The 23,865-nt window shown below is 38.1% G+C and overlaps 1 long non-coding RNA gene across 3 annotated transcripts in view; it reads left to right on the forward strand.

Moving 5' to 3' along the window:
• Window positions 1-23,865, forward strand: part of LOC309640711 — a 92,983-nt gene that overhangs the window by 56,168 nt on the left and 12,950 nt on the right. For all 3 annotated transcript variants that reach the window (XR_014252340.1, XR_014252341.1, XR_014252342.1), the window contains 2 exons: window positions 17,558-17,681; window positions 18,868-19,165. This is a non-coding gene — a long non-coding RNA (uncharacterized lncRNA). The remainder of the gene's footprint in view (window positions 1-17,557; window positions 17,682-18,867; window positions 19,166-23,865) is intronic.

A 23,865-nucleotide genomic window follows, 5' to 3' on the forward strand; every position in this document is an offset into this window, starting at 1 on the left:
TGGTTAAGCATTCTAACAGTGAAGGTCATAATATTTATATGCCTCCTTAAACCTCCTGAATTTTAAATACCCCATGGTTTTAATTTAGTGCCCAACATGAAACTGTCCTCTACTCCCAAACCTGTCTTAATTTCTTGATTTACTTGCCTGTGTAAAGGCAATTACAAGAAACTTTTAAGATCTACAGACTGCAAATCTAAGCCTTGCCTCATCCACAAAAAGTAGAAAACTGAGCAAAAGCATCATGATCACTCGCTAAGTTCCATGAGAACTGGTTTTGTTTTTGTCTGCTAGTCTCCCAACCCCTAGAAGAGTGCTTAGCATGTAGTAGGTGCTCAATATTTATTGAATAAATAATTGAACATGACATATCCTGAAGGATGGGCTACTGCTGAGGTGATGAGAAGAAAAGAGAAGAGAGGAAATGTCTACAAATTCCCTGAGTCAGAAACTGTCCTCAGTGCATATTTTGGCCACTATCGAAGAAAGTGAAATCAATAAAGAGACTATCTATCTATCTATCTATCCACATATATAACATGATATATAATATAGTATATATAACATATATATTATGCATATTATATAATAAATATATAATATAATGAATATAATATAAATATAATCCATATAGTATAATATGTAATTATATATTATATGAATATATTATATTTATTATAATAAATAAATATCTGTATATATACATATATATATGAAGATAAGATTTCATGTAGAATTCACTGGGCTTTCCAATGTAAAATGGAAAAGCTGTGGGCATGAATTTAGTGTTTGTGTAGGATAGGGAGTGTATAATGTGGAGTAATTTCATGAAAAGGCAAAATCAACTTAAATTTTATCTGATTTCAGGACAGAGCTGTATATCCTCAGTCCAATGTTTCCATGATGTATTAAGAGTTTTCTACTTTAAGACAGTCACTAAGTGGCATATAAATCCAGGCAATCAAAGAAATGGTATTTAGTAGGAGAAGATTTTTTCCTATGTTTGGTAATTTGTTTCAGATTTGTTGGCAGATTAGTTTCAGTCTTGTACCAATGCTCCCAGTACAAATTCATGTGATGTTATTTGTCACAAGCAGCTTTCAAAGTTAAACAACAAGAACATTCCCACCTAAGCTTATTCCCAGCTTGTAAAATGTGGATCCATCATTATTTACAAACAGAAGCACACTCAGGAATAGTAATCATGCTGCTGCTGCTGGTGATGAAGATGATAGCCACCCCTGTACTGAGTAGTTATTGCTTTTATTATCAGATTTAGTCCTCACACCTACTCGGTAGGGAAGATATTATCATTACCATCACCCCTGTTTCTGAGAACACAAAACAAGAAAGGTTAAGTAACTTCTCCAATATCAAATACCTGGTGGAGTCAAGATCCAAACCCCAGTCTTTTTGACAGTAGAGTCAGGGTTCTTAAGTCCTAGCCTATATCACCTCTTGGAAGTTTTATTAAGCTTATCTCACCCATGTCTTACTCCAAAAGTACAAGCATCATTCCCCCAAATAATTTTAATGCTAAGTACATTTCTACATTAAAAAAAATGATAGCTTTCTTTTCAAAAAGGGAAAGCTGTCCTCCTCACTCAAACATGTCAACGTGGTAAACATCTGGCCCACTTCGGCAGGGCTGTGTCTCTGCCCAGTCAGGCTTGCTCTCCAAATTAATGGGACAACAGTCACAGGTACAAGTGGGAAAAGGCTGACTCCCTGAGCTAAGCCATTGCCAGGGACTCAACTCCCATCCCCTGTGGCACAGCAAATGGGAAAAGCACAGGCTCTGGAGTCAGACAGACTAGTTTCCGATTCTGACTTAACCACTTACTAATAACTTTGTAAATGTGGACAATGTTATTTGATCTCTCAGATCCTCAGTTTCCTTCAGGTAAAATGGCAATTATGTAATCTACTTCAAAGTAGGGTTGCCAGATTTAACACATAAAAATATAGGAGACCTGGTTAAATCTGAATTTTGGATGAACATTGACTATCTAAAAAAATACAGATATGTCCCAAATATTGCATGGGTCATACTTATACTAAAATTATTGCATGAAACATACTTAAACTTTTTTTTGATATCTGAAATTAAAATTTAACTGAGTGTCCTGTATTTTATCTGGCAGTTCTCCTCTAAAGGGCTATTGTGATGGTTGAATGAGATGACAGATATAAAGTGGTAGCCTACTTCCTGGGACATAATAGATGAATAATAGATGTTAGCTTCCTTTCCCCTGTGGAAGAACCTTATGCATCAATTACCCCTTCATGGACCAGCTTCTTTAGTATCTTCTCTAGCGTTATCTTTCTTACGACTACAAACATTCAACTGTCCACTGGAAGAAAAACGCCCAACCTAAAAGTTGCAAGTTAAGTTTTATTCAGGGAACTTACTGAGGACTATAGCTTGGGAGACAGCCTCTCAGAGAGCTCTGAGGAACTGCTCCAAAGAGGTAAGGAAGGAGAAACGATATGCATTAATTTTTTCCCCTGCTGGTAAAAAAACCTATAGTTGAACATCAAAAGATTACTGTTAATCGGAAAGAACAGATATATTAAGTTAATGATTTTAGTGCTTTTTTTTTTTTGTACAGGGGAGAATGCAAGAATCTGGAATCATCTGACATTTGTCCTTAGATATGCATCTTGACTATCGAGGGGATGGCCTATCCAAAGCACAGCATGCTTCCTGTTTTTCTCCATTCTGAATTCCCCTCGGTGCCCTGTCCCTGGGCGACTGTAGTGGCTAATGTCTTGATCCTTGTAGAACAAGAAATGGCAGGCAGCATTCTTTTCTTTACACAAGTCTCCCTTATCCATTAAATGACAAGTCTCCCTTATTCATTAAATGTAACTGTAAAGAATTAAAATTTGCTCTCTGCCAGTTAGCGTGTTACTTCTCCCTGTTCCTTCATTGCCAAATTTGCTGTCTTCAACACTCAGTTCCAATACTTTCTTCTCTTCCACTCTATCATTTATTCATTTGAAAAGTAATTGAAGAGCACTTACATTTGCCAGGCACTGTGCCAGGTCCTGCTATCACACAACTGTGAGCAAAAACTGACGTGGCCCCTCCCTGCTCTCACGGTGTTCACCATCTCCTGCAGTCTGACTTCTGTCCCTCATTCTGCTGAAATCCCCACACTGACAGTCACCAATGCTCTCCTAATTCCTCATTCCCCTCCTCCATGACCCTTCTAAACAAATGAATGAATCCTTTTTCTCTCTGCCTCAGGGATCTCACACCTTCCTGTAACTACATCCTCCCTCCTCCCCTATCCCCCACCCCCACAAAATCCCTCCTCTACTCTTTCTATCTCAATAAAGAGTTTCCCTATCCACCCAGTTTGCTTAAGCCAGAAACTCAGGAATCCTTGATTTTCCTTCTCCTTTTTATCCCATCTGTTAGCAGGTTCTGTTGACACTATAGTCAAAATATACTTCAAACTGCCCATGTCCCTTCTTTGTCATTGTTACTACCTTGGCTTCAATTCCTTCCAACTCTCCTTTGACAGTGTAACAGCCTCCTAGCTTGGTTCCCTACTTCACAAAGCAGCCAGACTGAACTTTTCAGAAAAGCAAATCTGATCATGTCACTCCCATAACCATAAGAAACAATACAAAACAAAAAAAAACCTTGAAGTGTTAGAGTACTAATGGTATAAGTAGAATTTACATATTTATTAAAGGTTTTATTTGTCCAGTGACTTGAGATGTTTTAGAGGCAGCCTCACTTAGGGAGTGCCTGTGCTAATAAGTCTATGTTATCAGCACGGTTGGGTCAGGTTAAGAAAAAAGAAAAGACTGTAAAGCCTTCAGAAAATCCCATGTGACAAAAGCATTTTACCCCCTCTTCAAAACATTTTTGAGAGGCAGAGCCCCTGGGGATCCCTCCCACACTTGTGCTGTAATAAATTCCTATCACACACCAAGACCAAGGAGAAACAGTAAGGGAAGGTAGGGCTCTACTTCCCTAGAAAAACAAGAACATCTGCTCTCTGATGCTCAGAGCTCTTCCACCAGGGAAGCAGCAAAATGTTTGCTCCTCTTAACTGAGGTTTCACAGACCTCAGTTTCTGCTGCAGCAGAAAGAGAGCTACTGGCAAAAGCTCTCCCCAACTAAGAGAGTGGTGGGATAGCTGCTTGAAGCCAGGGTCTCCGCACTGATACAAACCAGAGGTCTGTGAAGGATGAGGGAGGGAGCATGGAATGTTGTAGGGGAGTCTGGAACACTAAGAAAGCCCCACTCTCCAAAATCAGTTGAACAAGGCCTCCTTAACTCTGAAGTTAGATAGTGATAACCAAGCAATAACCAACCTACCTTCACCACATGCCTTCACCATATAACAAGCAATTACAATCTGCTGCTTGGGGAGGAACAAGGCATGGAAACAAATCATCTTCATGTAGGCGTGCAAGCAGGGTTTGTTGATAACGGAGAACAGAACAGGAACACTGGGAGAAAAAAACCCTCAGGCAATCCAGGCTTCACCCTAAGCACAAAGTAGGGGCAGCCCTTCATTGGCTGCATCCGAAGACTGTGGTGAGCTGAATATAACTATGGTAACAACAACATAGCAACAACATCTAGCTCAACTACTAACAACCACTAAAGTCTGACAGAGAAAGCAGTGTGCCCATTTTCAGTTTACAAGCAATATATGTTATTCAGTGAAAATTATGACACACCAAAAAGGAAAAAATGACAACTTATCAAGTGATAAAGCAGTTAAGAGAACCAGGTTCAGATTCAAATATGACTTAGTTGCTGGAATTATCAAAAAGGGACTTTAAAATAACTATGATTAATTTGTTAAAAGCTTTAGTGGAAAAGGTGGACAACATGCACTCACAAATGGAAAATTTTAGCAGAGTGATGAAAACAATAAAAAGAATCAAATAGAAATTCTGGAAAGTGATAATATATATGAATTCCTTCCACAGGCTTATCAGCAGACTGGACATGCAAAAGAAAGGATCAGTGAACTTGAAGATAGGTCAATATAAACTATCCAAAATCAATCACAGAGAGAAAAAAGGAGTGGGGGAAAAAAGAACATATCTAAGAGAAGTAGGACAATAGCAAATGATCTAAACACATGTATCCTTGGATTCCAGAACAAGAGATAGAAAATAGGACTGAAGAATTATTTAAAGAGATAACTTTCAAAATGAATAAAAGACAAATAAACCACAGATCCAAGAAATTCAGAGAGCCCAAGCAGTATAAATATCAAGAAAAATCCACTTAGGCTCATCATAGTCAAATTGCTAAAACCAAAAGATAAGGGAAAATCTTGAAGGTGGCAGAGATAAAGAAACTTTTTCTACAGAAGCACAAGGATAGGAAGAAGAAGAGATTTCTTATCAGAAATTAGGCAAGCAGAAAACATCTTTAAAGAACTAAAAAAAAAAAAAAATCAGTCAAGTCAGAATTCTGTATTCAGCGAAAATACCTTTCAAAAATGAACTCTTGTTCAGTCATCCTCTTGAATTATCAGAACAAAATTTCCAGTTCAACCAAGATAAAATGAACTTTTCCACACTGAGAAACATCCAGGGTCTATTTGCTCCACTAAAACTACAAATGGAATTCAAGGCAGTGCAGCAGGTTCAGTGTCTTCCATTTCTTCCAAGCTCAAACCTTTCACTGAATATTTTGAGGGGTAATGATGAGCCTATTGGATTTGAAGATATCCTTAATGACCCATCACGAAGTGAACTAATGAGAGGACCACATTTGATAGTTGAATATAAACTCGGTTTACTGTAATGCAACACGCTATTCATGGAAATAGAGGGGCTGAATCTTGTTTATAGTCATCTTTTACTATAATTTGATGTGCACAACATTAAAAGTATTGACACATGAGAAAAAAAAAAAATGAGGGTGAAAAAAAATGAGCATGAAGTAAGATTTTTTTCCAGAAAAACAAAAGCTGCTCTCAGCTTTTGAGATCTGCACAACAAAAAATGTTAAGGAAGTTCTTCAGGCTGAAGGAATCTGATACAAGATAGTTTTTTTTTTATCTACACAAAGAAATAAAGAGAAAATATGGGTAAATATTCAAAATATTTTTCTTATTTTACCCTTAAAAATTTTTTTAACAATCTGAGGTAAAAACATTTAAAAAGCTTTACAAAATATGTTGAAGTAAAATGAATGAGAACAGTGGCATGAAGGACAAGAGGGAGGAAATGAATGAACATGATGGTAAGATTCTTACTCAGTATAAATACTATATCATCATTTGAAAGTGAACTGTGGTAAGATAAAGATGTGTAATGTAAACCCTAGAACAACCAGATATTAGAGTGGCCTAGATGGTGGAGTAGGAAGACCTGAGCTCATCTCCTCCCATGAGTACTCCAAAATTACAACTATTTACAGAGCAACCATTGATGAGAATGACCTGAGGACTAGCAGAAAAGATTTTCCACAATAAAGATATAAAGAAGGAACCATAACAAGATGGGGAGGAAGGGTGGAGAGGCAGTATGGCCAAGACTCACACACCTGGATAGGTGGCCCACAAACAGGAGGATAATCACAATTGCAGAGCTTCTCCCTGAGGAGTGAGGGGTCCGAGCCCAACATTAGGCTCCTCACCAGGGGGTCTTGCACTGGGAAAATGAGGCTCCAGAACATCTGGCTTTGAAGGCTGGTGGATCTTGTGTACAGGAGAGTCAGAGGGATGAAGAAAACAGAGACTCTGTTCTTAAAAGGCATGTGCAAATTCTCACACCCTCTGAGACCCAGTACACAGGCCATAATTTGAAAGGAGCCTGGGTCAGATCCACATACTGATTTTAGAGAGACTCAGAAAGAGGCAGGAGGTCTCTGGGACTCCCCTTGGGTACATAGATGCTGGCAGCAGCCATTTGGGGAGCTCCTCCTATCATGAGGACACTGGGGCTGGCGAGTGCCATTTTGGAGTCCTCCCTGTGGAACCACACCAGGCCAAGCAGTTCAATCATGTGGGGGCCTAGCCCCACCCACCAGGGGGCAGCCACCAGGCCTGGACTCACCTCAGCCCCACATCAAGCCACGCCAGAACCAAGCACTGCCCACCAGCAGCTGGCAGCCTCCACATAAGCCAGGGCTTAGCAGCCAAATAGGCTGTGGACCAGCCCCACCTACCAGTTTGCTCACAGTAGTTGTCCTCACCACAGAAGAAGGGACTACACAGCCCACAGAGTGGGCACCCCTAGATCACATAGCTCTGATGAACAGAGAGGAGTACAATGTCTTCTACATAAGACCACTTCTCCAAGGTCAGAAAGTGTAACCAACCTACGAAATACATAAAAATAAAGACAGAGAATTAGGCAAAATGAGGTGACAGAAAGATATGTTCCAAATGAAGGAACAAGACGACATCCCAGAAGCAGAACTAAATGAAGTAGAGATAAACAATTTACCCAGTAAAGAGTTCAAAGTAATAAAGATCATAAAGATGTTCAGTAAACTCAGGAGAAGAATGGATGAACACAGTGAGAAATTTAACAAAGAGTTACAAAATATAAAGTAGAAGCAAACAAAGCTAAAGAATACAATAACTAAAATTAAAAAAAATACTAGACGCATCAACAGTACACTAGCTGATGCAGAGATGAGGATCAGTGAACTGGAAGGCAGAGTAGTAGATATCACCCAAGCTGAACAGAAAAAAGAAAAAAGAATTGTAAAAAATTAGGACAGTTTAAGAGACCTCTGGAACAACATCAAGTATACTAACATTTGCATATAGGGGTCCCAGAGGAGAAGAAAGAGAGGAAGTGGCAGAGAACTTATTTGAAGTGATAAAAGCTGAAAACTTCCCTGTGAAAGGAAACAGGCATTCAGGTCCAGGAAGCACAGAGAGTCCCAAACAAGATCAACCAGAGGTCCATAAAAAATAAACTGTAATTAAAATGGCAAAAAGTAAATATAAAGAGAGAATACTAAAAGCATCAAGGGAAAAGCAAGAAGTAATGTATAAGGGAACTTCCATAAGACTGTCAGTTGACTTTTCAGCAGAAATTTTGCAGGTCCAAAGGGAGCAGCATATTTAAAATAATGAAAGGAAAACCTACTTTCAAAAATACTCTACTCAGCAAGTCTGTCATTCAGATTTGAAGGAGAGATAAAGAGTTTTACAGACAAGTAAAAGCTAAAGGAGTTCAGCACCACTAAACCAGCTTACAAGAAAGGTTAAAGGGACTTATCTAAATGGAAAGAAAGACCACAACTAGAAATCTGAAAATTATGAAAAGAAAAATCTCACTGGTAAAGGAAAATATACAGTAACAGTAGTAGATCAACCACTTATAAAGCTAGCAGGAAAGTTAAAAGACAAAAATAGTAAAATCACCTATATCCACAATAAACAGTTAAGGGATACACAAAACAAAAAAATTGTAAAATATGATGTCAAAAATATTAAATGTGGTTCAATATCCACAAATGAGTCAATGATACACCACATTAACAAACTGAAGAATAAAAATCATATAATCATCTTGATAGATGCAGAAAAAGCTTTGACTAATTTCAATATCCATTTATGATAAAAAAACTCTCCACAAAATAGGTATGGAGAGAATATACATAAACATAGTAAAGGACATATATGACAAACCTACAGCCAACATCATAGTCAATGATGAAAAGCTGAAATATTTCCTCTAAGATCAAGAACAAGACCAGAATACCCACTCTTGCCACTTATATTCAACATAATATTGGATGTCACAGACACAGCAATCAGACAAGAAAGAGAAATAAAAAGCATCAAAATTAGAAAGGAAGAAGTAAAACTGTTACTGTTTGAGGGTGACATGATGCTATATATAAAATATCATAAAGACACTACCAAAAAACTATTAGAACTAATAATTGAATTCGGTAAACTTGCAGGATGCAAAATTAACATACAGAAATCTGTTGCATTTCTGTACACTAATAATGAACTATCAGGAAGAGAAATAAAGAAAACAATCTCATTTAAAAAGGCATCAAAAAGAATAAAATACCTTGGAATAAATATAACCAGGGAGGTAAAAGACTTGTACTTGAAAACTATAAGACATTGATGAAAGAAATTAAAGATGACACAAACAAATGGAAAGATATGCCATGCTCATGCATTGGAAGAATTAATATTGCTAAAATGACCATACTCCCCAAGGCAATTTAGAGATTCAATGCAATCCCTATAAAAATACCAGTGACATTTACCACAGAACTAGAACAAATAATTCTAAAATTTGTATGGAATCATGAAAGACCCCAAATAGCCAAATAATCTTGAAAAAGAAGAATAAAGCTGGAGGTGTTATGTTTCCTGATTTCAAACTCTACTACAAAGATACAGTAATCAAAAGAGTATGGTATTGGCAAAAAAACAGACACCAGATCAGTGGAACAGAATAGAGAGCCCAGAAATGAACCCACGCTTATATGGGCAATTAACCTACAACATAGGAGGCAAGAATATACAATGGGGGAAATCACAGTCTCTTCAATAAATGGAGTTGGGAAACAGCTACCTGCAAAAGAATCAAACTGTACTACTTTCTCACACCATATAGAAAAATAAACTCAAAATGTATTAAACACTTAAATGTAAGACCTGAAACCATAAGAATCCTAGAAGCAAACATAGGCAGTATGATCCTTGACATTGGTCTTAGCAATATTTTTTTGAATGTTCCTCTGGCAAGCGAAACAAAACAAAAAATAAACAAATTGGAATACATCAAACCAAAAAATTTTTACACAGTGAAGGGAACTATCAGCAAAACCAAAAGGCTTCCTACTTAATGGGAGATGAAATTTTCAAATGATATATCTGGTAAGGAATTAATATACAAAATATACAAAAAATCATACAACTAAACTTCAAAAAAAACCAAACCAATTAAAAAATGGGCAGAGGACCTGAATAGACATTTTTCCAAAGAAGACATACTGATGGCCAACAGGCACATGAAAAGATGTTCAATGTCACTAATCATCAGGGAAATACAAATCAAAACCACACTGAGATATCACCTCACACCTGTCAGAATGGCTATTATCAAAAAAACAACAAATAACAAGGGTAGGCGAGGATGTGGAGAAAAGTAGACCCTCACACACTGTTGGTGGGAATGCAAATTGGTGCATCCACTATGGAAAACAATATGGAGGTTGTCAAAAAAATAAAAAATAGAACTACCATAGGATACAGCCATTCTACTTCTGGGTATTTTTCTGAAGAAAACAAGAACACTAATTCGAAAATATATATGCTTCCCCTATGTTCATTGCAGCATAATTTTCAATAGCCAAGATATGAAAGCAGCCTAAGTGCCCATCAAATAGATGAATGGATAAAGAAGTAGTATATATATTCAACGGAATATTACTCAGCCATAAAAAAAGAATGAAATCTTGCCATTTAAGAGAGCATGGATTGACCTAGAGGGTATTTTGCTAAGTGAAATATGTCTGGCAGAGAAAGACAAGTACTGTGTGATTTCACTTATATGTGGAATGTAAAAAAACAAAACAAATATAACAAAACAGAAACAGAGTCATAGATACAGAGAGTAAACAGGTAGTTGCCAGAGGGGAGGGAGAAGGGGGTATGAGTGAAATAGGTGAGGGAGATTAACAGGTACAAACTTCCAGTTACAAAATAAATGAGTCACAGAGATGAAATGTACAGCATGTGGAATATAGTCATTAATAATGTAATATATTTGTATAGTGACAGATGGTAACTAGGCTTTTATCATGGTGATCATTTTTTAATGTATAGAAATATCGAATCACTATGTTGTACACCCTGAACTAGCATCCTGTTGTAGGTCAGTTATACCTTAAAAAAAACAACCAACCAATCAACCAAACAAACTCATAGAAAAAGAGATTAGATTTGTGGTTACCACAGGCAGAGGGTGGAGGGAGGGGGAATTTGATGAAGGCAGTCAAAAGGTGTAGACCACCAGTTATGAGATAAATAAATACTAGGGATGTAATATATAATGATAAATATAATTAATAGTGCTGTATGTTATTTATGAAAGTTGTTAAGGGAGTGACAACTCTCATTACAAGGAAAAAATAATTGTTTTCTTTTTCTTTTTTTATCTATGTGAGATGATGCAGGCTCACCAAACGTGTTGTGGTAATCATTTCATGATGTATGTAAATCATATCATTATATCTTGATAAAATTTGAAGGAACCCCCCTCCAGAATAACCAAATAAATAAAAGTGTAACTAATAAGCAAATTGGGAAAATAAAACAGAATCATAAAAAATAATCCAATAAATCCAAAGGAGGCCAGAAAAGGAAGGGGAAAAAAAAAAAGAACAAATGGGACAAATAGAAAACAACTAGCAAGATGGCAGATTTAAATGCAGACATATTTATAATTACATTAATGTTCTGAACACTTCAATGTCAGATTTGGTGAAAAAAGCAAGACCCAAAATACATGGGTCTTGCACAATAAAGGAAGCCCACTTCAAATATAAAGACTTACATAAATCAAGAGTAAAAGCATGGAAAATTTTCCATGAAAATACTAATGAAAAGATAGTGTAGTAGTTGTATTAGTATCAGACTAATTGGACTTCTGAACAAGAAATATTACTGTTACAACCCTCAGAATGGGAGAAAATATTTACAAATGAAGCAACTGACAAAGGATTAATCTCCAAAATTTACAAGCAGCTCATGCAGCTCAATATCAAAAAACAAACAACCCAATCCAAAAATGGGCAGAAGACCTAAATAGACATTTCTCCAAAGAAGATATACAGATTGCCAACAAACACATGAAAGAATGCTCAACATCACTGATCATTAGAGAAATGCAAATCAAAACTACAATTAGGTATCACCTCACACCAGTCAGAATGGCCATCATCAAAAAATCTACAAACAATAAATGCTGGAGAGGGTGTGGAGAAAAGGGAACCCTCTTGCACTGTTGGTGGGAATGTAAATTGATATAACCACTATGGAGAACAGTATGGAGGTTCCTTAAAAAACTAAAAATAGAACTACCATACGACCCAGCAATCCCACTACTGGTCATATACCCTGAGAAAACCATAATTCAAAAAGAGTCATATACCACAATGTTCATTGCAGCTCTGTTTACAATAGCCAGGACATGGAAGCAACCTAAGTGTCCATCGACAGATGAATGGATAAAGAAGAAGTGGCACATATATACAATGGAATATTACTCAGCCATAAAAAGAAACGAAACTGAGTTATTTGTAGCGAGGTGGTTGGACCTATAGTCTGTCATACAGAGTGAAGTAAGTCAGAAAGAGAAAAACAAATACCGTATGCTAACACATATATATGGAATCTAAAAAAAAAAAAAAGGTTATGAAGAACCTAGGGTCAGGACAGGAATAAAGACACAGATGTAGAGAATGGACTTGCAGACATGGAGAGGGGGAGGGTAAGCTGGGACGAAGTGAGAGAGTGGCATGGACATATATACACTACCAAATGTAAAACAGATAGCTAGTGGGAAGCAGCCGCATAGCACAGGGAGATCAGCTCTGTGCTTTGTGACCACCTAGAGGGGTGGGATAGGGAGGGTGGGAGGGAGGGAGACGCAAGTGGGAAGAGATATGTATATCTATAACTGATTCACTCTGTTATAAAGCAGAAACTAACACACCATTGTAAAGCAGTTATACTCCAATAAGGATGTTAAAAGAATAAAAAATAAAATAAAATAAAAAAAGAAAGAAATATTACTGTTGGTAAAAGGGGGCATTCCATAATGATGAACGGTTAATTTGCAAGAGGACATAATAGTTCTAAATATGTATGCACCTAATTACATAGTTCAAATACACAAATAATAAATGATGGTACAATAATTTTGTTGGTTGGTTTGGTTTATGTCAGTTACCAAACGCTGTGACAAAGTTGCTGCTCCGTCAGCACCCACCACCACCGTCCTGCTTCGCCAAGCTCAGGGACAGTGGTCTCTATGTAGTCATCATCAGGTCTACAACTAAAGACCAGAATATTTCTACCTCCCATGAGCATATGTCCTAGCACATGTTTAAAGGGAAAATTCATATTAGAATGAAGGAAGTGAAAGAAACTAGAAGTGCGCAAAGAGAAGTTGGAAAAAAAAACCTTTCAAGAAATCTGAAGTTAGATTGTGCATAAGGTGTCTGAAGCACACTGTTTGTGCTCTGAGTTAAAAACATTCACTTATTAATTAGGCTTAAACTTTTATCAGGAGACTTTAAAGTTAATCTGTTAATCAAACATGATTCCACAAACATCACTGTAACTGGTGGCTGCATTTTCTGTGTTGACTCTATTTAATTTCACACCTTGTTCGTTCAGTAATTTCAGTTTTGACAGATAGCAACTCAGTGAAGTCAGGAGCTACTCACCTGAATCCAGTCAATAAGGAAAGGTATTTGAAATGGGAAAGGGGTGAACAATTTTGATCTGAAGAGAACATTGTTATTTATTAATAATGCATAATTTAACCACAGATTTTTTGTTCTGTCACCTGAAAACCCCACTTCACTAACTGTAAAGGGAAAGTAACCTTTTAAAATTGTATAAAAAATAAAATTAAAAAAATGAGTTTGGTTTTCCATTCCAACAGTGCTGGTCAAAACATTTATATGCCCCCTTAAATCCCCTGAATTTTAAATACATGGAATTTCACTTTAGTTGTAAACATGAAACTGTTCTCTAAACCCAACCCTGTGTAAGTAACTTGATTTACAAGATTTTGTGCAAGGTAATTACAAGAAAATTTTTAAGATTCATTGTGTGAAAATCTAACCACCACCACCACTCATAAACACACACACACACACACTTCTTCTCATACTTTAGATTCTCTTACAATTTTTGGTTAAATCAGTATTTAGTATTAAATTATTATGACCATGTAAGTATTGTTTACAGCAGAGTCACACACTGAAGTTACTATGAATACATTTCCTTCTTGAACCAATCTGAGGATCAACTTCATACCCATCAGATTAACAAAAGTTAAAAACTCTGATGCAGTTGAATTTTGGTGAGGATGTGAAGAGAGGGGCCTTACTGCTGATGTGCCTGTGAATTGCCCCATCCATTCTGAAGAGCAATTTCTCTGGATATGGAACAGTGGGCATGGGTTTTCCACACATTTCAGAAACTCCACTTCTAGGGGCATACCCAACAGATACTCTCATCTATATGCCGTTGACACTAGGCACTATTGTACCATAGTTTGTAATAGGAAAACTGAGGAAATAACACAAGTAATCATAGGAAAATGGATAAACAAATTGTGAAGCTGAAACATTACACAGCAGTTAATATTGATGAACTTTGACTATGTGTATCTAAATGGGTGAACTTCAAAAACCTAATGTTCAGTAGGAAAACAGGGAAGTTAACACAATGATAAATACAGTGATAACTGTAAGGGAGCAAGAAGTTTTCCTCTACCCTTCCAGTTTCTTCTAGTTGTGAAAATGCACAACTCATCTCAGGACTTAATGAAGCTCAGGCTCTTTATGTCTTGGCACAGAAAGAATTCAGTTAGGGAAAAAGTGATAGGTAAAGAGTGGATTTATTAGTATAGGATGCCTGTGAAGGATACAAGAGGGCAGGCAAGAGAGCTCTGCCCTGAGAACTAAGCGGGCTATGTTTTTATAATCAAAGGAAAAGTGGGGAAGGGGAGAAGACCACCTTCTTCCTCATTCTTTGAGTAGACATCAAGCTTACATCATTAGCTTCTCCTTTGTGTCAGGTGGGGGAGTTTTTGACCCTATATGGTCAAACTTGGACTGTCATGGCGCTATTCAACTCAGCAGAAGGGTGATAACATGTACTAAAATATGTTAAAATATGTTAAATCGTCTCAAGTTTCACTATAATGAGGGTCTTCTACTTTGGAATGTCACCTTTCCCCTATATTTCTGTCCTCAGTCCGTGCAGAGGTGCATGTCCGAAGGATCATTATCTTACTGACCTTGACTAGCAGGTCGCAGGCCTCATTTTTTCACTTAATGGCCTGGGGCAGCTCTTGTGCTTTTATTGCCTGGTTTCATTGTTAAGCAGGTCTGTTTTGTGTCACAATATTCTGTTTACTTTCCTGAGTGATTATTAACTTACAATGGTCTCCCAAAGTTTCCTCTCTATCTATAATCCCCTAGTGGGATTTCCAAAACTAGCTGTGCAACTATCCTAGTCTATCCCTATCAGTTGGTCTGAGAACTAAATGGACATGAGGTAGATAAACAGAAGAAGATCAAACAAAAGTTTAATAACATGTATACCTGTGAGAGACTCGGGAGAACAGAGTAACTTGTCAAAATAGCCAAAGCCCTCACCTTAAATACCATCTTCATCTAAAGAGAAAAGAGGATGCTAGGGGTAGTGGTTTGGGACTTCAACGGGGAAGAAGCCAAGTCACATGGGGATAGAAAAACAAATGTTTGGTAAGCAAATGTTTGCTGGGCCGTGCAGAGACAATGGGACACAGAGTGGACTCTGGTCTCCAGGCCCTGCTGAGTTTCCCACACACACCTAGCGTGTGTTCTCTGGAGATAGCTGTATTCTGTTAGCAGGCACTTTATCTATATTCTTTTAGACAGCTAAGGGAGAGGTAACAAGAAAAAATTCCCAAGTCTTCTGTTTCTTAAAAATAATCAGCCTAAATTAATCTTCATGTCAAAGAGACACATTTTTGGGTAGCAACTTTTGCTCCCCTGTATAACCTTTATTCAAAGCTTGAAAATAAATCAAATGATGCCATTTGTTCGTTATAGTTATAAACTTATAAAGTAATAGTAATAAAATATGCATAAGAATGATAAACAGCAAATTCAGGATATGGTTACTTCTAGGGAGGGAGGATACAAGTGGTACAAGAGATTTAAAATGTTTCTATAAGTTTTAGAAAAATGAGGTAGCTATATTACAGTGTCAAGACTTGATAGAGCTAGGTGGTGGAAACACAGATGTTCATTGTTTTTCTTTGTACTTTATGTTAGGCATTATATCATAATTTTTTTAAAAGAAAAGAAAATGCACTTTCATAAAAAATGTCCCTCCTGAAAGAAGATGTCTGGTAAAGAAATCCCTCTCTGCCCTTGCAGCCTGAATTTGATTTAGAATCTGCCGATTCTAGGCAAAGTGCCTAGTCGCTAGACAGTTTCTGAGGCCTTCAGTTTTATGGCTCAGGCACTTTGCCTAGAATCGGCTGATAAATTTGGGGGAAGTGGATCTTAAGATAGGGTGTAAAATTGCATGTGTATATGAGCATTATCGTAGGAAGGTCTGTTGCTTACATTAGATTCTCAAACGGTTTGCTGTGTAACAAACCACCCCCATATCTAAGGCAATAAAATACCAAACACTTTCTTAGGCCTGCCACGCTGAGCAGGAATTCAGGCAGCGCGCGGTGGGAATGGCTTGTATCTGTCCCATGGTGACTGGAACTTTGGCTCGAGTGGCTTGAATAGTTGTGCGTACAATATACGCTTGGGGCCTTGGTTCTGGCAGTTGACTTGTTTCCTCAAATTTTCTCCTGGTTGAATCTGGTGGGCCTGGAATGGCCAAAACTTTCTCTTTCTTGGTGGCTGGGCTGTGACGGCTCTAACAGAAGCAGGCTGGGTTCCTCTCTCTCGGCACAACCTTTTCACGCAGGTAGCTTGAACTTCCTCACAGCACGGCACTCTCAGGGTGGTGGGACTTCTCACCTGGTGGTTGGCTTCTCTCAGAAAGAGCATTCCAGGACACGGGAAGTGGAAGCTGCCAGTCTCTTAACATCTGGATGTGGAAAGGAACACAGTAAAACCTCTCCTCTGTCAAAGGTGTTCTGTTGGTCAAAGCAGTCAGAGAGCCTCTCCAGATTCACAGGGAGGGACTTGATTAGCATATCTCTTTCATGGTACAAATGGGAGCCCAGGCCTTGACAGCCGACGTGCCGGAAGGTGTTCTGACTCTTGTCCTGTGTACCTTCCATGGGCGGCAGTGGTGGACACAGGTTAGTGACATCATCTCTAGAGTCACACAAACTTGGGTCCAAACACTGGCTACACCCCTCATTAGCTGTTTCACTTTGGGCTGCTTATTCTTTGAGCCTCAGTTTCTTCCTCTGTGAAATGAAAATCGTAACAAGTCCTTATCTTGTGGGGTTGTAGGAAAGGTTGGGTGGTAGATGATCAGCACTCAAGAAGCACTAACTGTTATTGGCCAGGCTCCCTGTTATGTACGTGGCATTCTGAACTTTCGCTTTGTAGCATCTGTCACAACTGTAATCAGTTTTATGGTACATACTGTGTGGTATCTGCATTCCCCATATGACTAGAAGCTCTCTGAGGGCAGGAATCATCTGTCTTGTGTTTGGCTTCATTCCTAATGACCAGCAGAGCAGCAAACACACAGGGTACATACTGAATGAATGAATGCTTCCATGTATGCAGAGTTGCTGGGTGTTAAATGGTTTGAAATTATGTGTTGTGGGCCTTCTAAGCTATGTATCGGCAGTATTATTCTTTCCATAGAACTTCTGCTAGTTTATTATGAAGACGGTCAAGAAGGATTATTCAGAGAACAAAAGAGACAATTATCCCCTTGGAGAAAGGCCTGGCTCCGTAGTGACAGGTGAATGGAGAGAAAGAGGTGCAGGTAAGAGTGGGCTGGAGAGACCAGAGGAGACAAGACTTCAACGGGGACATTTAAATAGCTCTGGACGGGACCAAATGAGAGAGAGAGAGCACATCCGCAGTCAGCTGTTGTATCCTTCTGCTGTCAGTGAGGCAAAGCAGAGAGAAGTTAGGACACAGAGACAAGGTGAATACAGGAAAAAAATAGGAAGCAAGAGGGGTTTAGAGGTCACTCTCTAAAAAGTAAGACAGGCAATTCAATTACTCCCATTGGTTGAGAGGAAAGAGAGGAAAGACATTGTCATATAAGCCAAGGGGAGGCCCTCTGGCTCACAGCTTTCAGGCACTGTTGAAGCTTTGCAGTCAGATGCTTGCCAGGCACGAGCCTGGGTCAATGTGATAACTGGCTCCCGCCTCTGCTTCCCTCTCTGGGATTTACAGAGTGCCGGGCTGCTGAACACTCTCCAAGGATCACATGCCCAGGCAGGGAGGTGATCAGAATGTAATGACTCATCCCAGCTTGTTGCCCCTCAATAGCACTCTATCATCTTCATGTCAAGGAGATTAAAGATGTAGGAACTTCAAACAAACAAACAAATCAAAAAACCAACAGTTTCCTTCTCCAGATAAAATTCTTCATCTGACAAGGCAGGAAAATAAATCAATTATAAAAAAAAAATTTTTTTTTTAAGAGTTAAGGCCTTATAATTACTGGTATTAAATACATCAAAGTTTACATGTCAAATGGCTGCTTTATGGATTTAATAGAGGAAGAAAATTGCAGTATGTGCTTAAACTTGGAATATGCCTCAGCCATTCTTTTCATTAATAATGTACAGGCAAAAATGCATACGCTTAATTTTTTTAAATGAAAATAGGCAACTAAATAAAGTTCTTATTTTAATATAACATGTGACTACAAAGTATCAACTGCTCTCTCTCTGTGGTTTGTGGAATTCTAACAGGCCTAATGACCAGGGGCTTTCTTGTTAATAACAATGTGCCTGGTTGCCTTCTAGTCACACAAGGAGAAGCTGCCCAGGGCTCTGGGCAAGGGAAGAGGAGGGCTGAAGAAGGTTGTAAAGAAAATATAGGTCAGAGAGTGCAACTAGAAAGGGTACAAGGGTCTGGGAATGAGGAAAAAGAGCTTAGGGCAAAGGATGTGTGGCTTCTCATTGGTATAAAATGTGTCTCTGTGGTTTTGGCAGGTGACAAACACCAGAGTTTCTTTCTGTGCTCATTTGCCTGAAGCCAAATCAAACAGGATACAGGAGAGATCGCTGAAAGACATGGTTACACCTAATCCTCATGTCGAATTACCACAAGAGCAGGCCTTGGGGCCGTGTCCCTCTGTCGGGAGCCAGCATCACCAGTCTGGGCAGTCCTGCGTTGTCATCCTTGGCTTCACGTGATCCCAGCTCATTGACCCTCAGTGGGACAAGCCCCAGATTTCTCTTTCCTGCCACCTCTTTGTATAATTGACAAATAAAAATTTACATAATTAAGGTGCAATAACTTGATGTTTTGATATACATATACATCGTGAATTGATCACCACAGTCAAGCTAATTAACACATATTTTTTTAAAAAAATTATTTATTTATTTATTTATGGCTGTGTTGGGTCTTCGTTTCTGTGCGAGGGCTTTCTCTAGTTGCGGCGAGCGGGGGCCACTCTTCATCGCGGTGCGCGGGCCTCTCACTATCGCGGCCTCTCTTGTTGCGGAGCACAGGCTCCAGAAGCGCAGGCTCAGTAATTGTGGCTCACGGGCCTAGTTGCTCCGCAGCATGTGGGATCTTCCCAGACCAGGGCTCGAACCCGTGTGCCCTGCATTGGCAGGCAGATTCTCAACCACTGCGCCACCACGGAAGCCCCAACACACATTTTGATAATATTTTATTACAAATAGTTGCAATGATCATTATAAATGTGGTATTCTACTATTATTTCTATAATAAGTAATGTGAGCGGTTGTTATTTATGTGTAAGGACACAACTCTGAAACCAAACTTTCTTATTTAATCTTTTTTCAAATGTTTGGATCTGTTTAATTGAAGACTATTCAGAAATTCATGATAAGCTATAAAAAACTTTTGCAAATACTTACCTGTGCAAACCAAGAGTTTTCTCAGTACTGTACAACCGAACCAAAAACTGAAATAAACTAATACAGATATAAGTTTGCAACTAAATTTTAACTCCAAAATTTTTGTTCACCAAAAATGCTTCGTAATTCTTTTTTTTTTTTTTTTAACATCTTTATTGAAGTATAATTGCCTTACAATGGTGTGTTAGCTTCTGCTTTATAACAAAGTGAATCAGTTATACATATACAATATGTTCCCATTTCTCTTCCCTCTTGCATCTCCCTCCCTCCCACCCTCCCCATCCCATCTCTCTAGGTGGTCACAAAGCACCGAGCTGATCTCCCTGTGCTATGCGGCTGCTTCCCACTAGTTATCTATTTTACATTTGGTAGTGTATATATGTCCATGACACTCTCTTACCCTGTCACATCTCACCCCACCCCCTCCCCATATCCTCAAGTCCATTCTCTAGTAGGTCTGTGTCTTTATTCCCATCTTGCCACTAGGTTCTTCATGGCCTTTTTTTTTTTTCCTTAGATTCCATATATATGTGTTAGCATACTGTATTTGTTTTTCTCTTTCTGACTTACTTCACTCTGTATGACAGACTCTAACTCCATCCACCTCATTACAAATACCTCCATTTCATTTCTTTTTATGGCTGAGTAATATTCCATTGTATATATGTGCCACATCTTCTTTATCCATTCATCTGTCGATGGACATTTACGTTGCTTCCATGTCCTGGCTATTGTAAATAGAGCTGCAATGAACATTGTGGTACGTGACACTTTTTGACCTATGGTTTTCTCAGGGTATATGCCCAGTAGTGGGATTGCTGGGGTGTATGGTAGTTCTATTTGTAGTTTTTTAAGGAACCTCCATACTGTTCTCCATAGTGGCTGTATCAATTTACATTCCCACCAACAGTGCAAGAGTGTTCCCTTTCCTCCACACCCTCTCCAGCATTTATTGTTTCTAGATTTTTTGATGATGGCCATTCTGACCGGTGTGAGATGATATCTCATTGTAGTTTTGATTTGCATTTCTCTAATGATTAATGATGTTGAGCATTCTTTCATGTGTCTGTAGGCCATCTGTATATCTTCTTTGGAGAAATGTCTATTTAGGTCTTCGGCCCATTTTTGGATTGGGTTGTTCGTTTTTTTGTTATTGAGCTGCATGAGCTGCTTGTAAATCTTGGAGATGAATCCTTTGTCAGTTGCTTCATTTGCAAATATTTTCTCCCATTCTGATGGCTGTCTTTTGGTCTTGTTTATGGTTTCCTTTGCTGTGCAAAAGCTTTTAAGTTTCATTAGGTCCCATTTGTTTATTTGTGTTCTTATTTCCATTTCTCTGGGAGCTGGGTCAAAAAGAATCTTGCTGTGATGTATGTCATAGAGCGTTCTGCCTATGTTTTCCTCTAAGAGTTTGATAGTGTCTGCCCTTACACTTAGGTCTTTAATCCATTTTGAGTTTATTTTTGTGCATGGTGTCAGGGAGTGTTCTAATTTCATACTTTTACATGTACCTGTCCAATTTTCCCAGCACCACTTATTGAAGAGGCTGTCTTTTCTCCACTGTATATGCTTGCCTCCTTTATCAAAAATAAGTGCCCATATGTGTGTGGGTTTATCTCTGGGCTTTCTATCCTGTTCCATTGATCTATATTTCTGTTTTTGTGCCAGTACCAAACTGTCTTGATTACTGAAGCTTTGTAATATAGTCTGAAGTCAGGGAGCCTGATTCCCCCAGCTCCATTTTTCGTTCTCAAGATTGCTTTGGCTATTCGGGTTCTTTTGTGTTTCCATACAAATTGTGAAATTTTTTGTTCTAGTTCTGTGAAAAATGCCAGTGGTAGTTTGATAGGGATTGCATTGAATCTGTTGATTGCTTTGGGTAGTAGAGTCATTTTCACAATGTTGATTCTTCCAATCCAGGAACATGGTATATCTCTCCATCTATTTGTATCATCTTTAATTTCTTTCATCAGTGTCTTATAATTTTCTGCATACAGGTCTTTTGTCTCCTTAGGTAGGTTTATTCCTAGATATTTTATTCTTTTTGTTGCAATGGTAAATGGGAGTGTTTTCTTAATTTCACTTTCAGATTTTTCGTCATTAGTGTATAGAAATGCAAGAGATTTCTGTGCATTAATTTTGTATCCTGCTACTTTACCAAATTCATTGATTAGCTCTAGGAGTTTTCTGGTAGCATCTTTAGGATTCTCTATGTATAGTATCATGTCATTTGCAAATAGTGACAGCTTTACTTCTTCTTTTCCGATTTGGATTCCTTTTATTTCTTTGTCTTCTCTGATTGCTGTGGCTAACACTTCCAAAACTATGTTGAATAATAGTGGTGAGAGTGGGCAACCTTGTCTTGTTCCTGATCTTAGTGGAAATGGTTTCAGTTTTTCACCATTGAGGACAATGTTGGCTGTGGGTTTGTCATATATGGCCTTTATTATGTTGAGGAAAGTTCCCTCTATGCCTACTTTCTGCAGGGCTTTTATCATAAATGGGTGTTGAATTCTGTCGAAAGTTTTCTCTGCATCTATTGAGATGATCATATGGTTTTTCTCCTTCAATTTGTTAATATGATGTATCACATTGATTGATTTGCGTATATTGAAGAATCCTTGCCTTCCTGGGATAAACCCCACTTGATCATGGTGTATGATCCTTTTAATGTGCTGTTGGATTCTGTTTGCTAGTATTTTGTTGAGGATTTTTGCATCTATGTTCGTCAGTGATATTGGCCTGTAGTTTTCTTTCTTTGTGACATGTTTGTCTGGTTTTGGTATCAGGGTGATGGTGGCCTCGTAGAATGAGTTGGGGAGTGTTCCTCCCTCTGCAATATTTTGGAAGAGTTTGAGAAGGATAGGTGTTAGCTCTTCTCTAAATGTTTGATAGAATTCACCTGTGAAGCCATCTGGTCCTGGGCTTTTGTTTGTTGGAAGGTTTTTAATCACAGTTTCAATTTCAGTGCTTGTGATTGGTCTGTTCATATTTTCTATTTCTTCCTGGTTCAGTCTCAGCAGTTTGTGCATTTCTAAGAATCTGTCCATTTCTTGCAGGTTGTCCATTTTATTGGCATAGTGTTGCTTGTAGTAATCGCTCATGATCTTTTGTATTTCTGCAGTGTCAGTGGTTACTTCTCCTTTTTCATTTCTAATTCTATTGATCTGAGTCTTCTCCCTTTTTCTCTTGATGAGTCTGGCTAATGGTTTATCAATTTTGTTTATCTTCTCAAAGAACCAGCTTTTAGTTTCATTGATTTTTGCTATTGTTTCCTTCATTTCTTTTTCATTTATTTCTGACCTGATCTTTATAATTTCTTTCCTTCTGCTGGCTTTGGGTTTTTTTTGTTCTTCTTTCTCTAATTGCTTTAGGTGCAAGGTTAGGTTGTTTATTCGAGATGTTTCCTGTTTCTTGAGGTAGGCTTGTATTGCTATAAACTTCCCTCTTAGCACTGCTTTTGCTGCGTCCCATAGGTTTTGGGTCGTCGTGTCTCCATTGTCATTTGTTTCTAGGTATTTTTTGATTTCCCCTTTTATTTCTTCAGTGATCACTTCGTTATTAAGTAATGTATTGTGTAGCCTCCATGTGTTTGTATTTTTTACAGATATTTTCCTGTAATTGTTATCTAGTCTCATAGCGTTGTGTTCGGAAAAGATACTTGATACGATTTCAATTTTCTTAAATTTACCAAGGCTTGATTTGTGACCCAAGATATGATCTATCCTGGAGAATGTTCCATGAGCACTTGAGAAAAATGTGTATTTTGTTGTTTTTGGGTGGAATGTCCTATAAATATCAATTAAGTCCATCTTGTTTAATGTATCATTTAAAGCTTGTGTTTCCTTATTTATTTTCATTTTGGATGATCTGTCCATTGGTGAAAGTGGGGTGTTAAAGTCCCCTACTATGATTGTGTTGCTGTCGATTTCCCCTTTTATGGCTGTTAGTATTTGCCTTATGTATTGAGGTGCTCCTATGTTGGGTGCATAAATATTTACAATTGTTATACCTTCCTCTTGGATCGATCCCTTGATCATTATATAGTGTCCTTTTTTGTCTCTTGTAATAGTCTTTATTTTAAAGTCTATTTTGTCT

The sequence above is a fragment of the Balaenoptera physalus genome (genome assembly GCF_965194825.1).
Source record: "Balaenoptera physalus genome assembly, chromosome: 13".
Lineage (NCBI taxonomy): Eukaryota > Metazoa > Chordata > Mammalia > Artiodactyla > Balaenopteridae > Balaenoptera > Balaenoptera physalus.